This window comes from Dromaius novaehollandiae, chromosome 1 (genome assembly GCF_036370855.1).
Source record: "Dromaius novaehollandiae isolate bDroNov1 chromosome 1, bDroNov1.hap1, whole genome shotgun sequence".
In the NCBI taxonomy this organism is placed as follows: Eukaryota; Metazoa; Chordata; class Aves; order Casuariiformes; family Dromaiidae; genus Dromaius; species Dromaius novaehollandiae.
Genome location: NC_088098.1, coordinates 136843974 through 136860427, shown reverse-complemented (window position 1 = coordinate 136860427; position 16454 = coordinate 136843974).

Sequence of the window (16454 nt, the reverse complement as noted above, 5' to 3'; positions counted from 1 at the left end):
GCCATAAAGGTTTGTTATCACAACCAGACATTCTGACGGACAATGCAGAGTCCAGAAAGAACCCTGTGTCTTCTTTGATGTCAAAAATTCTCCTTCTAGTCCCAACTGTAAATATGACGAAATGACCCTGACATTTCATTAAGCTAACCTAACACAAAGCTCCTTGCCAGCATCATCTGCCATTGGAAAACTCAGTAACTAACCTAGCTCCCTGGCCCTGTTTTCACTACATGTCTACCTTAAATCCATTCTCAAACCTGGTCTTTAACATTCCAGTGACTCCTATTAGCAACATTTAAAATGCCTTCACCTCATCCATCCTAGCTATGCTAACTTTGCGTTAGCTATGCTAATCCAGCAGTAAACCTAGCTTTTAAGCTTCTGTTGTCCAGAGCCTAATCTAGCTGTAAATCAAAATCTACTTTTAATATTATAGATCAGCAACATCTGGCTCCAAATACCTAAGTCATGCAATAATGTTGGTATGACCTGCCAAAAACCTCTCTCTCTTCAGATTTTTGCTATGGTAATGTTGGTCCAGCCCCATCTCCAGTCTTAGCCATAGCTCATCTTGGAATTAACCATAAGTCATTTGTATTTGTCAGTATTAAGCTTTGCCTTAACTCTACAGGCCTTGCAAAATCTATCAGTGAGCTTTATGTCCCTGTTACCCCAATCTAATCTAATTGAAACTCTATCTGACTCCAGTATTACCACTAGAACATGTATGACTCATGTTCCTCCTGGAAAGAAGTCCTTCCAACCATACTGAGTTTTTGACGATTGGCCAATAAACTTATATCATCAGTTCATGGTAGCTTAGATCCTGATTTTGACACTTTCCACTGCCTTAACTCCAACCCCTTCCTGAGGCTGATCTAACATTCACACTGCTGTCAGCAGCTCTCATAGTAGACCTGCAGGCCATACAAGATCCAGCGACAGTATTACATTTTCATCTTCTGCTGTCCCTCATCCTCATCCTACTCCCAACCCTCACTTTGGGCATAACAACGGTGCAGAGACCATGAACTGCAGTAGTCCTAGCTTCAGGTCATAGGCTATTCACCACTCCCAGTATTGTCTTTCAAGTCCTAACAATGGGCTGAACTCCTCTGCTTGTGAGGTCCAAGCCCTAACCAATTTCAGTCTAATATCACAGTACTTTGGCTCTTACTAGTTCTCTAGCACTAAAAAGAAACTATTGGCCCTTGCAAACGCAATTTCAGGTCTCATTCATTTCAAATTCAGTGGCAATAGCAGGTGGTACAACATCTAGAATTTATGCCTTATGTAAAATTTATCTAACCTTATGTAGGTGATCCAGACACCCACCATCAGTGGGGAGAACAGGTATCACTCTAGAGTGACACCAAAACCTTTCATGCTGATACACAGGTATATATGTATGCCCAAGCTGTCACCTGTGACAGCCAGGCTCTCAGCGTCTAGAACTGCTGAAAGTGGAATAAGTGTCTATCTGAAGGTTCATTCTTGTTAGCAATGATCTTTTGACTGCAGCATTTGTCCAGGTATGTGATACTATGGCCTAGGTCATCCTTAACCAAACCAGGCTCAGATCCCACACCCAGATCATCAATCTCCATGCTTTGGGCCATTGTGAGAATGTGTAGTCTTCTCATGAACTTGAGCCATCAGGCACCCAGAGCTGCAAGAGCACTGAGAACAGAAGACCAGTAGATAGGTGGCTCTTTATGTGTGTGTGTATACAACCATGAGTCAAACACAGTGGTTAAAGGAATGCATTTCCGGTAATTCGCAAAGCTGCCTAGTACTTAGGTGCCAAAATTCTGCCTAAGCCTTTCTGTAGGGGGGAATTTAGTTGGTAAGATCTTCCTCACTGAGCCTAATGCAATGTCTCTCATACACTCTAGAGAAACAGATTTATTTCCTTTTTGTCAGTATTGCACTATCTTTTCCCAATAGTCTTGACCAAGCTCCACCATAGCTGACACGTATTTTCACCTTTCCTTCCTTGCGACTTCAGAAGCTTTGTTGCTATGTGCTAGGTGTCAGTGTATATCACCCCCATCCTTAGGAGGATATGTATTTGAACTGGCAGTGTATATAATTGACATTGGGCACTAGCAATTTATTTGTCATGGCTTTGACATGTCAACTGTCAGATGATGTTCCTTAATGAAGCCCATCTATTCTTGCCAGATGGGCCACTGAGGCCAACATCAGCTTCTTCTGCAGATAGAGCTTGTTTTTCAGGTCCAGTTATCACCTTGGAAAAAGAGGATTTTTAATATCTGCAAATGAAGAAAACATTTAAACCTAATTCTTGCTGAAGTCTGTGGCAGTCAGCAATGACACTGGAGTTTGGACTGGAACCAGTGTTATTGCCCTTTTCTCCCTCCCCTCCCTCCAAAAAAATGTGTCATTCAATTAGTTTTAGAAAACTGTAGAACTCAGGAAAACAAAATAGTTTTGTGTAAAAAAGGAATTTTGGTCTCGATGACAGCAGGTAGCTCCTGTTGAATGATGGAGATATTTGCCAGGGTGAAGTGGGTTATTTCTATTGTAACTCTCTTTCCATTAGTACATTCCCTGCTGGCTTGGAGGATTATATCTATTTTGGCTTGGAGGATTATACCAATTTGTTTTGCTACAAAATCAATAAAAATAAAAGCTAAAATGACAATTAAATCCAAGAAAGCCCAGCTGGAAAGCATGCAAAATTCCTCTTTTTTAATTAAAGTCTGTGCAAACCACAGCTTTACAGAGGCATTAGGGAGGGAGAGAATAAAGGGAGCATGTTCCCACTAAAACATTTACTGTAGCTGCCTTTCAAACCAACCAAATTACTGCAAAATGTTAACCCAACAATTTAACAAGCAGAAAGGCCTGCAATGCCTCCTTCCTCATTTTGGGAAGAAGAAGGAAAAGGTGAGGCAGAACATGTAGGGGGCATATGTACACTATCTCTCAGTGCTGAGTGTGAAAAACTTGCAGCCTGCTCTAAGTCAGCAGAAGCTGACTTCAATAGGCTTTGAAAGATGTGTGCAATGTGATTAGGAAGGTGCAGTATATACCAAATAACATTCACCTCTTTAGTCTGTGCAGCAGTAACCAGTTGCTAGAACTGCTGTGTTAGGACCAACATGCAGGAATATGGATGTCTGAGCAGACGTCCAAAAACATCAGCTTTCAGGTGTGCACACTGTGGCAAGCTGCTGCGCCTTCACCTTCTCATTTCATTTCCCCTGCAGCAGCTGAGGTAAACTGCTAGCATTCTTATAAAGCCAAACAAATAAAGACATCCCCCCAAAACTGCAACAAAACTAGGGAAATATCACAGCATAAGAGAGTAAAATACAAATAGGTAAAAATGTGAAATGAGGTGAGGAAAGGAAATGGGGTGCAGGGGAAAAAGACCAATGAACTACATAGATAAAGCTGTCAGCTACAGCAAATTAAGTGTGAAAGCAGAAAGATGCATGGAGGATACAGGAACTATATTCCTGTGGAACTAGTTACAGTACTTAATCTATGAACAAAACTAGCCATAGGTCTTTCTCTCTTATCAGTACCTAATACTGGATACCGATGTACCAGTGAGCAATGCAGAATTGCTTTGCCACACCTTAACCTCAGATTTACCTGTTGTTTTAGCATCATGGCCCAGTGTCTTGAGCACTGGTTGTCACTAGTACTATATGATAAGAAGATGCTATTATTCATGTGAGGTGCTCTTGCTAATGCCACTGTTCATCTTTAATGGACAGGCAGAATAAGATGCAATTTCTTTATGTCCAATGTGTTATATATATGCTATCAGCCCCCAGTATGGATCTGGAAGTAATGAAATAAATGTTGAATGCCTCTCTTTGGCACTACTGCCCCTTGAATATTCAACACTTTTCATCAGTGAAATTAATGACTCCAACTGGAAGTTAGCCCTACAGACTGCAGAAGTTTTCATTTCAGTCACAGAGATACTTTGCACCAATAATTTTACAAAGGAAATGTTCCAGGCAGAGAACAAGCTACAGTTGCCCACTGGAAATGTTGCATCTTGATAGCTTCTGAAAATCAGGATTCAAATATCTAAAAGAAGAGATAAACACACTTTTTCATTTTGATGTAGTCTACCAAATCACATCTACTGACTTCCGCATCAAATTGAACTCATGACTGCTTGTGCCTGAAGATGAGGGAGCCAAAGTAAAGGCCATTGCAGAAGGATGCTGATATGAGCAGCACAGGCTTGTCTCTGAGGCATGTCCTCTCCCATCAGGCATCCAGCTGTTCTGGGCACTGCAACCTTGGCAGCTATGGGAAAAACACTCTAAACAGGTAGAGGTAAAGCTGTGTCTCAGAACAACATTATTTAAGCTGACAGAAGTCCTCTGTACCCTGAAGAGGTGTGGGGAGGGGGCAGTGCTGTCATAGCTATCATGACAGAAGAGCAGGAAGATGCGTTTCTTTCACTTTTTCCATTGATATTGATCTGTTGGTGAATTTCACAGTGAAGACCACATTTAGGATTACATTTGGCTTGAGAGAGATTCAAAAAGGAATGTCCCAAGCATAATATTGAGATTGATGCTGATTTACTAGTAAAGACAAAAATTGCAATGAACCATGTGTGCTCTAGTAGAGTGCATTTTCTGCTCGTTCTTCTCTAATAATGTTCTGGCACAGACTATCCCTCCCCAATCCAATGTGTTGTTCTATGCATAACTCCAGCAGTTAACCTTGAAGGTCTAAAGAACATGGCTTTAAATATGATATCGTGTTCATGCTTATCCTTTGCTGTCAAAAAATATTAAATCTTCCCTCATCTACTTACTTTTCGTGATGAAAGACAGATGGTTGTGCTGGATCATTCCACAGCAGAACAGATGTTATAATCAAGGACCCAAGAATTCTGCCAAATTAATTAGACTATTCCACTGATCTGGATAAAAAGAATAGGGTGCTGGCATTTCACATGGGTCTTGCATATAGTTAATACCACCCTGTGAAGTTCTCTCTTTTGAAATATAAATATGCTCAGTTGTTCTTTTAAAGCATTGCATTATATGACTTTGAAATATGGTAAAAAGGTGGCAGATGGACATCAACTATTTAATGAACTGTCCTGAAATCCATACAGAAGACTAATCTTGAACTAGTAGGCCAGAAAGACCTAGGACGTATGTGCTCCCATATCTTTTTTCTTTTTTTTTTTTTTTTTTTTTAATATCTTGGGAACAAAATTGGCCCTTGTGTCATGTTTTAGCTTAATTCTTTATCAGCAAAATTTTCCACACACAAATCCATCAAATACAAAATCATTGATTATTTTCATTTTTTGCAACATTTCACAGTCTCATTCATAAGGCCAATTGCTGATACTCAGGGTTTTGTGTACCTTTTTTACCTTGTCGCTGCACTATTTCTGGACTCAACTTCTTGATTCTTAATACAGAAGGAAAGCAAGCATGGGGAAGTTTTCAAAAAGGACCTTTTGGATACAATCGGTAAGGAACAGACAAGTATCATAGTATTGATGGGCCACACATTATAATGTAGTGTTCCTCTTTCTTTGTGTAACAGATTTCTCTTTGGTGCAACATCAAAGCAGATTCTGTCTGCAAAGCCTCAGTATCCTCAAGAAGATACCAACAGAGTTTGCCTCTGAAAACATAGCTCTTCAGTAAAAAAATCACAGAGAGAGAGTCCCTACAGTCTCTGTGGTTAACTCCTTGCATGGTTAAAAAGGAGCTCTGCATATAGATAAGTTTAAAAATGTATCTATTATGGCAGACAGAAGGACTTCATTGTAGAATTGGACTTAAGTGTCTTCCTTAAGGTATTTTCCTTCCTTAAGACTAGACACCTATTTTGATTACTATAGAAAAAATGGCATTGTCCAGTAGTGTCCTAATGTTTCATAGTAGTGCATAGACAGTATGTGGGTTATTGCATAAAATATTTTTTCCTGACATTATGCTTCTGAAATACTAAAAAGCAGTAAAAAAAAAAGCCCTGGCATGGCAGCTTTTGTATCGAAAGATTGTTCTCTCCGTTCAAAACCCCAAATTAATGGTCTATATCTTCAACTGGTGCAAAGCTGTGTAGCTCCATTAATTTTAATAGAATGATGCTGATTTATACAAACTAAAATCTGACACCAGTACTCTTTGTCAAGCTGCATACAGGCCTAAGTATGTCTGCTTTCCTGGCTGCCATGCTTATGTAGTTTCTGAAGCTGTGGAATCAAAGGCATGTGTAGAAGACACAAAAGCTAATACTATAATAATCGCCAACATGCACAGACATTACAAAGTTTTATGATGCTGTAGCTTTTCAGCTTTTGTAGTTATTCAGTATGTAGGTTCTGCCTGATTCTTTCTGTAGAGAGGGTAATAGCAGTCAAGTATTTCTTTGTGAAGGTATATAAGTTTGTAAAAAATACCCCTTTTCCCCTGAATATGATAGAACCAAGCAGCAATAGCTTTTTTTGCTCTCCAGTTCTGAGCTAACTTTTGCAGCCAGTGTTTTACCTGAAGGAGTTCCATTGTGCCATCTCCTTTGGATCCTCTTCCAAGGATTATCCCACTGTCTCTTGACAGCTTCTGGTGACCCCTCTGCTTTCCTGCTCACAGTTTAATTCAGCCAGTTCTTAACCCCTGGATCTGCATTTGGTGCTCAAGGAAGTTCTTTCTATTCTCCCTGAAATACTTCTTGCTCAGCCTTTCATGGCTACAGTGGCTGCTCATCCATTCAGATTCCATAAGCAAAAAAGAACATAATTCCATCTTACATTTAGCCAGAAGGGAAGCTACCACTTCCACCAGCTTTTCTAAGTCCTGTTATAGCCTAGGGATCAAGGCACACCAGCTGTTTACTGCAAAACTTTCGGCATAACAGTGCTGGTTTATTTGAGTGACCAGTCTGTTGTCAATGGTAGAGTCCATTTCTCTGCTTACGATTCAGTCATCTGTACAGATGTAGTGAGCGGCTCCTTTTATACAATAATAAAGATATTCTTTCTTACAAAAGACACTTGCTATTTCTCCAGCCTCAGGGAATGTGTGCCTTTAAAATCACCTCAAGCTTGAAGGAAGAGGGCCAGACTTGAATCTTACAGAGATACATTTTTATCTTTTTGAGAAAATCGGTCTGATTCTAATTCCCTGTGCTATTCCTCAAGTTAAGTAGTGCAAGATAAGCACATAGTCCAATTAGGGTCATATCAGCATGAGATAACAATTTCCCAGTTACTCATCAAGTGTCTTTGTCAGCCGTTAATACAACCCTCTGGACTACTAATGAGCCTTGATCTTTTTTTCTACACTCAGTCTTCTGAGGGAAGTCTCCTATGAAAATATTTAGTCCAACAAAGTTGCACTGTCCTGCTGGCTTTTTCACTGAATAAAGGCTAGTGGATTTTAATGTTTAATGAAAATGAACCAGGAAGAAAACTTAGCTGCTGAACTGTGGCTAGAGATTAAAGGCTCGAAACGTAAAGCCTCAAATACATGAAGTGAACAATGTGAAGGGAAGGCTTGCTGGCCTAGCCATGCAGCCCTATGGAAGTGTGACAGCACATTGCAAGAAGCGTATGGCAAGCTCAGATGTCGTTGGGCTGGCAGGCACAGCTCCCCACATGCCAGAGGGTGGCCCTGCTTCAAACCTGGGGGCGGATGAAGGCAAGAAGGATGGAGATTCAAGACAGGTAAAAAGAATCCAGATAACCAGTAAAAGGTTGCATTTTAATAGGGTGAACCACAAAGATGATCATTTCAGTCATTTTCTCTCACTGCCTTTGAAGTGTTCTCTCATGTTTCTTTGTTAAATACACAGTCTGGATGGGGGGAGGGAGGGATTCCTACAGCAGATTAAGAGATGTTTACTTAAAATGAAAGCAATGTTTGTTCAACCACCACATGAGAGATGCGCATACATGTTACTGGTTGTGGAGAGAGTAACCACAAGCACTCTGTGTTGCTTTACCACATACTGGGGTCAGGAGCCATCTTTCCCTAGAGTTCTGTATGCTGGGAACAGGTTTTTGTTTAAGGGCACAGAGATAAAAATCAGTAAAACTGATTATGGTAAACTGAAGATATGAAAATTAGTGTATCTTTTTCATATGTGAGTAGGCAATGGTCCTATATTTTAGGTCCCTACTCTTGTAAAAAATATGAGCAATGTCAGCTTAGAGCAGTATAGTTTTCTTTAGAGTGTTTCTTCTCTTGGCTCTGTTTTATGATTATTATATCTTCAGGGAAACCGACAACTTTTGGAGACTTACTAAACAAAGAAATTTGCTTTAAAGGTATATCAGAAAGTATTAGCATGGTGCAAGGGGCTTTATTCCTCCCTTACTTTCAATCACAACTAGCACATCCTTCTTGGATTTTGAAGTAATATATCACACCTTCATTTTCATAAAGGGAAATCTGCACTTAAGTACCAATGACTTACAGTACTAATCCATTATCAGAATGCTGTGATTTGGTAATGCCCTGGTGTAGCACTGGAATCCATCACTGGAACACACGTGCTGTTGAAGTCCTTAATAAGTGGAGAGGATTTCTATCTTTCAAAAGCAAACCAGTTCTAAACTTTTCAAAAAAAATCTAGCTTTTATGCAGAATTTATCAAAAATTTCAGGGAAATGCAGAGTTAAATTATATAACTATTTATTTTATGAGGCAATTTCAGGCTTATTTGAGAATGAGCTGTTCCAAAATCCACGTCTGGCATTAAAAGTAAACATAAATATTTGAAAATCAGATCATTAGAAACTTAGTGGAAAATGTCAGAGCTTCATATAATGAAAGATATGAGAAGCTGTGTTCTCTCTCTGTTTCTCTTACTTCGTATATTATTATCCTCATGAGAATGCCTGAAAACATAGATATTTTCAACCTGACCATAGTCTTGTGCAGTGCAGATTATTAGTCCTATTTTATTATTTTTTACTATTTAGGTCAGAAGAAACTCTGGCAGGTGCTCTAAAACACATTCTCTAGAGACTGGAGTGTGTGTTTTCCTATCATCCATACTGCCTTCATGTACAAAAAAAAAAAAGAAAAAGAAAAAAAAGAAAAATCAAGACCTGAATCCCACCTTGGAAGGAGAGAGAGAGAGAGAGAGAGAAAGAGAGGGAGGGAGGCTTGCTTCACTTCATACTCCTGTTATGGCATATCTGTTGCAGTAGCTTATGCAGGGATTCGCAGGCTTGCCCTAAACAAGGTTACTGGACCCTGGACACAGCAGAGTCAGAATAGCACAGAGCTCGTTTCTGGCCAATTTGCTATGGTAGATTGCTCCTGTGATCCAAATCAGTTCTGGTATCTCTGCATTGTACTTAGTCCCTTATTGGTTTTTATGCCTGACACATTCTTCTTTTCCCTCAGCTAGTGAATCACACTATTTTGCATTCTATGCTTGATTTTGCTTATGCTGGTTTTACGCAGATGCAATTCAATTGACTTCAGTGGCATTATTCCTGAGGCTAACAAGGGACTGAGATAAAGGCATCTTTACTTCAAGATGAATGCCTATATGGATCCACAGTCTCCTAATAGGCAGCTGTGCAAATGTCATAAATTCGGCTAACTATTTTCAAATCATGTTTATCAAAAATGCTGAGGTAACCATGAACAATGTTTGGAACCTCAAATCCTTAAGGAAAAAGATGCACCTATAGAGGTGTTCTATTTACCTGGATAACTTCAATTAAACATCTCTCACTGGTAGGGGATTTTGAGGCCTGCTTAACCAAATCTAGTACTGAGCTTCTAGTATGCCTGGGGTAAAAGATGTCCTCCAAAGCAGAGGTTTCTGCCTGCATGTGGGATTTTCAGAATTAGTAAGAGCAATGTCAGCACTTCTGCTGTGTCCAAATCAGAGCGCACAGGAGCATCTCAAGTCTCCAGTACTGCTGAGCAGATACTAACATGTGATGTGGTAATGGCTTCCTGGCATTGAGACTTATTGGTTCCTGGTGTGTGGGAAAATGTGGAAGAATATCGAGGAGATAGGTGAAGGAAGCTAGCCAGACTGTTCTGTGGGAAAAGGAGCATCAACAGGGCATGTTGACCCATAGTCACGTGGTTGAGCCTGTGCCAGGGTGGCACTGCACCTGGGCTTTGAATCGAGAATAACAATGAACTCAATATGCTTACTAAGCATGTGTATAGTACATAAAAACCTCATCTAGTACCCCCCGCAGCTTTCCTCACCCTAGACTGATGCTCAGCGGTGTCTCCCACTTCATTATTGCCTCGACCTGGAAATCACTGGGGAACCCCCGCTCAGATGCAGGGGTAACAAACGCTCCATATCGACCACAGTGTGCATTGTCTTTGTATATCTGTTCCTGCTGGAAGTCCTGGAGGTGCACCCGCCTCACTCTTACACCCGGCCAGAAAGAGAAAAGGAAACAGATCCATCAGTCCAACGTTGTGTCTGTTGGGAGACAGAAGAAGGGTGCATCAAGTTACGCTTCCTTCTGCAGGTCCCTGCTCCAGAGGGCAGCCAGAGAAGATGGATGCAGGCAGGGAAGGGTACCTTGGCATTCAGACATGATGTCAGGCTTTCGTAATATGAGAGCAGCTTCAGGTCGCTGAGACTAAAACATTTATTTTGCAGAACATTGACATGTCAGAGTTGGTTTCCACCCAGAGGAAATTACCGCTGCAACTGAACTGAAGATGACTGCAAAGGGAAAGGGTAGGACGAGGGCAAGGAATCATTGACTAGAGTAGAACTAAGGTGATCTAAATTCCTGTCCCCATTCACTGGGGCAAATATTCAATTTTGTTCATGTGCCTCTTCCAGACAGAGAAAGTTGCAGTTCTGAACTGACAGATACTAGCATTTTGCCTCCTTTCCACTAAAACACTGAATAGCTTCTGAAATATTCTGTGCTTGCATTGTAATAGGTAACACACTGCCAAAATAATTGTCTGCTGATTTAAGAGCAAAAAAGACCCTTTATTATTCTGTTCTTATAACAGGCAGAGCTAGGAAATGACACATTACCATTCTGCTAGAAGAAATGAGGAAATTAGGGAGTATTTACCATTTAAAGAAGCCTCCAAAAGAGTTCTTGCTTCTTTTTTTTTTTATAGATCTGAAAAGCACTTGCAACAATCAAAAGTGCATTTTACTGTTTGTGATATATTTTCTCAAAAGAGGAGAGAAAACATACATACTCCTTGGTCACCTTTTTATGACATTTGCCACTGTATATGCAAGCACATGAGGGTATAGAGATAGAGGGTCTGTGGATAGCACAAGGGAAAAACTGAAGCAGCTTGGGTTTCCTTGCTAGGTTCCCAAGCACCTATTGGCTGGCACTGGAAAGTTATTTCTCCTCTCTGTAATTTCTTTTTCTCCTCAAAGCCACCCCACCAAGACAACGAAATTAGTAATAATCACTTTTATAACATATTTTGAAAGCCAGTGGTGTAAAGGTATGACATCATTTCATCTGCAGAGAAAAATCATGCCCTATATAAAGAAAAATCTCCAGTAAGGGCCAACAGATTCAGTGAGCTCCAAACTAAGGAGTTAACCTGATTCATCATTTCAAAAGTGAAGTGGCAGATTTTTTGTGACTAGCATGTGGCAGAAAATTTCAGCAATCTTCAGGCAAAGGCTTAAGACAAATGTAAAACTCTGGGATGAGTCTGTGACTTGATGGAGGCCGCGTGGGGCAGCAGCCCATGGAAGTCCACCCTGGGGAGTGCCTGACTGAAGATGGCATGCTGCACCTCTGGGAATTACATGCCAAGGCCGACCTTCCCTGGGTATCGCCATTTTGCAGAAGCACAATGCCACAGAGCACCTGTCCCCCACGACCAATTCAGTCCTACACGAAGGCTCTCCCACTTTTAACACAGAGACCAAATTTCTATAGATCACATACAGAATCTCCCATAACATCAGAAAAATAGGGCTGGTACTGTGGAGGACTGGCTTGAGGGCAGAGGTCATGTGAAGATTGAACAACTAAAGGAAGCAGAACTAAGTGCATATCGCACACAGTTGATGTGAGCCAAGTCCCGTATGAGAGTAAAAACAGCTAGAGCCAAGGACACATTGTCCTTGGCTCCAAGGTGTTATCAATGATTAGTCCTGGGAACTTGCGGGTGATGTAATGCAGAAGTTGCTGGGTAAACCAAATTGCTGTTACCAATAAGGAGCTCAGCTTTTGCAATATGTATGAGCCTGATTAGTCCTATACTATATAAAGAAAGACCACGCCTAATAAAGTTGAAGTACGCTGATCACTCATATTGAGCGTCTGGGTCTTCCCTCCGTCGGCTCCTCCCGTGCAAGTTTCCAACAAATGGCGCCCGAACAGGGACCCTGCCGGTCAGGGACTCGGTGATTAAAAACTCAGGAGTCGACAGAGTGCTAGAGACAGCTGGTCCTGCTGTGCTAAAGGCGACGAGACACAAAAGGGGGTCTACGTGCCAGAGCTACAGAGGAGGTGGAGAGGACACAAACAAAGGGGGTCCGTGCCCAGGACGAGACGGGGTCCTGCCAGAAAGTCTCGCCGCAGGTCTTGCAAAGGTTGCAACGGTACGTGAGTAACCACGGAGCGACAAGCGGCTTATTATTTATTAAGATGCTTTTTAGAAAAGCGAGGTACTCAAGGTATAGAATGTTATAAGGAACTCCCAGGGCTATTAGCTTACGGAGTGGCTAAGGGGTGTTTTGTTAACCCAGATACCATGTTCGAACAAACTGAATGGAAAAAATTTGGGGACAAGTTGTTTGATGAAGTAATAAGTGACAACAAGACAGCAAAAAAGCTGATGAAGCCGTGGAGGGCAGTTACTAATGCTCTCGCACCTCAAAAAAAAAAAAAAAAAAAAAAAGAAAAAAAGAGAAAAAAGTAAAAAAAAGAAAAAAAAAGAAAAAAAAGGAAAAAAAAAAAAAAAAAAAAAAAAGTAGCTGCCGCCGCCACGGAGCGTTTGGGAAGCCCCGATGGGTTCAAGGAACCCCCGCATGCAGAGGTGTCCCCTGTGTTCCCATACCCATCACCCCCCTCAATCCGAACCTTTAATATTGCCCAGGGAGGGTCTGGGAACACAGGCCTGCCAAAAGGAGCAACATTGACCATGCGGCAGATCCCCCCTCCTCCCTCAGCGCCTCCCCCCCCTCCCCCCCCCTCCTCTCTCCCCCCCCCCTCTCCCCCCCTCTCTCCCCCCCCTCTCTCTCCCCCCTCTCTCTCTCCCCCCTCTCTCTCTCCCCCCCTCTCTCTCCCCCCCCCCCCTTTTTCTCCTCTCCTCCTTCTCCTCTTCCTTTGGCCACAGTTATCTGAGGACACCCATCTCAGGCTATCAATGTGAAATAAGTTTTTCTCTATGATATTAATGGTCAGAAACCACTAATAAAAGCAGTTTGAAAAAAAAAAAAAAAAAAGAAAAAAAAAAAGAAAAAAAAAGAAAGAAAAAAAAAAAGGGGGTATCCCATCTTATATGGGAATAAAGCAGGGCCGGGAAGAGCCTTTCGGCTTATTTATTGACAGAGTAGCCAATGCTATACAAGCAGCAGGGGTACCAGATTATCTGAAAGGGACTATCTTGAAACAATGTGCAATACAGAATAGTAACCCTTCAACGCGTAGTATTTTAGCCACGCTCCCGGGAACATGGACTATTGAGGAGGGGCTAGAAAGAATGGCGCAGGTACCTGTAGGACCGCAAGCTATGCTAGTAGAGGCAGTGAAACAATTAGGAGAGAGCATGAGAGAGCAAGCACAGGCGTTGCGGGATAATATGCAACAGAATCAAAGTCAGGTATTCGCTGCCCTTGCTCCTTTGCAAAACCCCGGCGGAAATACCCCCCCTGATCGACGATCGGCACGCTGTTACCGATGCGGCATTGTTGGTCATCTTCGCAGAGAATGCCAAGCTAGTAGAGTATGGTGTCCCAACTGCAAAAGCAGCAAACATGATGGAGCGGCTTGCTGGAAGGCTGGCTCGGGAAACGCCCAGAGAAGCGGGACGAGCCGCCCCGCGACGACACAAAAGGCGGCCTTCACCACAACAACTCAGCAACCCCCGCAGTTAACACAACCACCTCAGCCGGCGCCCAGCTCCACTCCGAACGCCATGAACCCCTTTGTCTTCGACCAGCCACCAGAGGGAGTCTCGGACTGGACTTGGCAACAGCAGTAGATGCAACTTATTCCGCTTCCCCACCTGACTGAAGGGGTGGCACCAGCGAAAGAGCAACCACGAGGCTATGGTGCTTTTGGTTCCACTGGAAGTGCAACAGTACAAACAAGGTCATCTAAGATTATCTACCAGCCCTTGGAATACCCCAATATTTGTGATCAAGAAAAAATCCGGCAAATACAGACTTTTACATGGGTGCTTTACAACCGGGGTTACCCAGCCCAGCAATGATCCCAGAAGGCTGGCACCTGCTAATCATAGATTTAAAGGACTGTTTCTTTACCATAGCCCTCCATGAAGATGCAACGCTGGCCGAACTCATTAGGACACTCTTCGCCCCTGACTTACATGATCAGCGTTGGTCAAATCTGACTGCAGCAATCAAACATAGAAGAAGTGAGAATCGTCGAGGCAAGCGTGAATTGAAAAAACTAGGTTCAGATTGTGTTGATGATGTAGAATTATGGGGGCCTGCGGAAAGGTTTTTCGCCGCAGCTTTAGCTCCTAACGTTGCAGTTGCGCATGCCATGTCTAATCTAAATAAACTTGCTTGTTGGGCTGTTAAACAATCAAATGTTACTACACAAATTCTCTCTGAAATGTCACAGGATATGGATAGCCTGAGACATGCAGTGTTGCAAAATAGAGCAGCTATAGACTTTCTGCTTTTAGCACAGGGACACGGGTGTGAAGATTTTGAAGGAATGTGTTGTTTTAATCTTTCTGATCATGGACAGTCAATCCATGAGCAATTGAAATGGCTAAAGGACCACACCCAGAGAATCACCGTACAGTATAATTGGTTTGATGATCTGTTTAGAAAGATGTTTGGTAATGTGAGTACCTGGATTTTGAGCTTGATCAAAGAAGGGCTACGTATTCTATTCATAATTGTATTAGTTTTAATTGTTGTAAGAGTGATTTTTAGCTGCTTAACACAAAAGCTTGAACAATTAACTAAAAAAGTCTTTCTCGCACAAAATAAAAACGGGGGAATTGTGGAGGACTGGCTTGAGGGCAGAGGTCATGTGAAGATTGAACTACTAAAGGAAGCAGAACTAAGTGCATATCGCACACAGTTGATGTGAGCCAAGTCCCGTATGAGAGTAAAAACAGCTAGAGCCAAGGACACATTGTCCTTGGCTCCAAGGTGTTATCAATGATTAGTCCTGGGAACTTGCGGGTGATGTAATGCAGAAGTTGCTGGGTAAACCAAATTGCTGTTACCAATAAGGAGCTCAGCTTTTGCAATATGTATGAGCCTGATTAGTCCTATACTATATAAAGAAAGACCACGCCTAATAAAGTTGAAGTACGCTGATCACTCATATTGAGCGTCTGGGTCTTCCCTCCGTCGGCTCCTCCCGTGCAAGTTTCCAACATGGTACCACTTAATCTCTTTCTCACAAACTCCAAGTTGTTTTTTTTTTTTAATCTTTTCTCCTATAAATAGCTTTTCAGTTGGGGTCTCTATAAAATTAATTTAATTTTATCTGAGTGAATTTATTCCTTTGGATCCACCCGTCTTGCACATTGCAGTACAGTGTACAGATAGCTAGACTGGTTTTGTGTCAGCTATGCCCAGTACAGCAGTTTAGCCATGGGAACAAGTAATGCAGCACAAACAAATTCACCCTGCCAAAAGTCTGAATGAGTATGTCCATGTAGCACTGAAGTTTATTTCAGACATACTTTCTCCTGTCATAGTATTTCCCAGTGTATTTTGGGTTTACTTTGTCAGATCTCATTAACTGTTATTAGAGAAATCATATTAATTTATGCTGAAATTTAGACTCTAATAGAGCCAGAATTTCCCAGCACCAAGCACATCATAGCATCAGTAAAACTAAGAAAATTGCCTGCAAATATAATACAAAAACAACAACATTATTCTACCTGTAAAACTAGATGCAGATAGACCAGATAAATCAGAGGTTTCAGAGGCACATTAAGACTGAGTGAATCCTCTTGTGTGGTAACACAGTATATAAACTAGTCAATTTATTTTTCCCTGCAAAAGTTCTCCTGAACCTATATGACTTGAATTAGAGAGTGTTAGTAATGAATGTTCTTAATTTGAAGTTGAAATGCCTTTGATCATACAACGAGTGAGATCCTCAAAGATGAAAGAGTTCTATGCTGCTAGTAACTGGCAGAGCCTATCAAAATAATGATCACTTACATTTAGCTACAGAAAAGAGACTCCAAGTTTGGAGTGAATGAGTAATGATACCATCCATAAAGTTCACACAGCTGCCTCTAACACTTTCTGTAGTTTCCAGTGTGAAC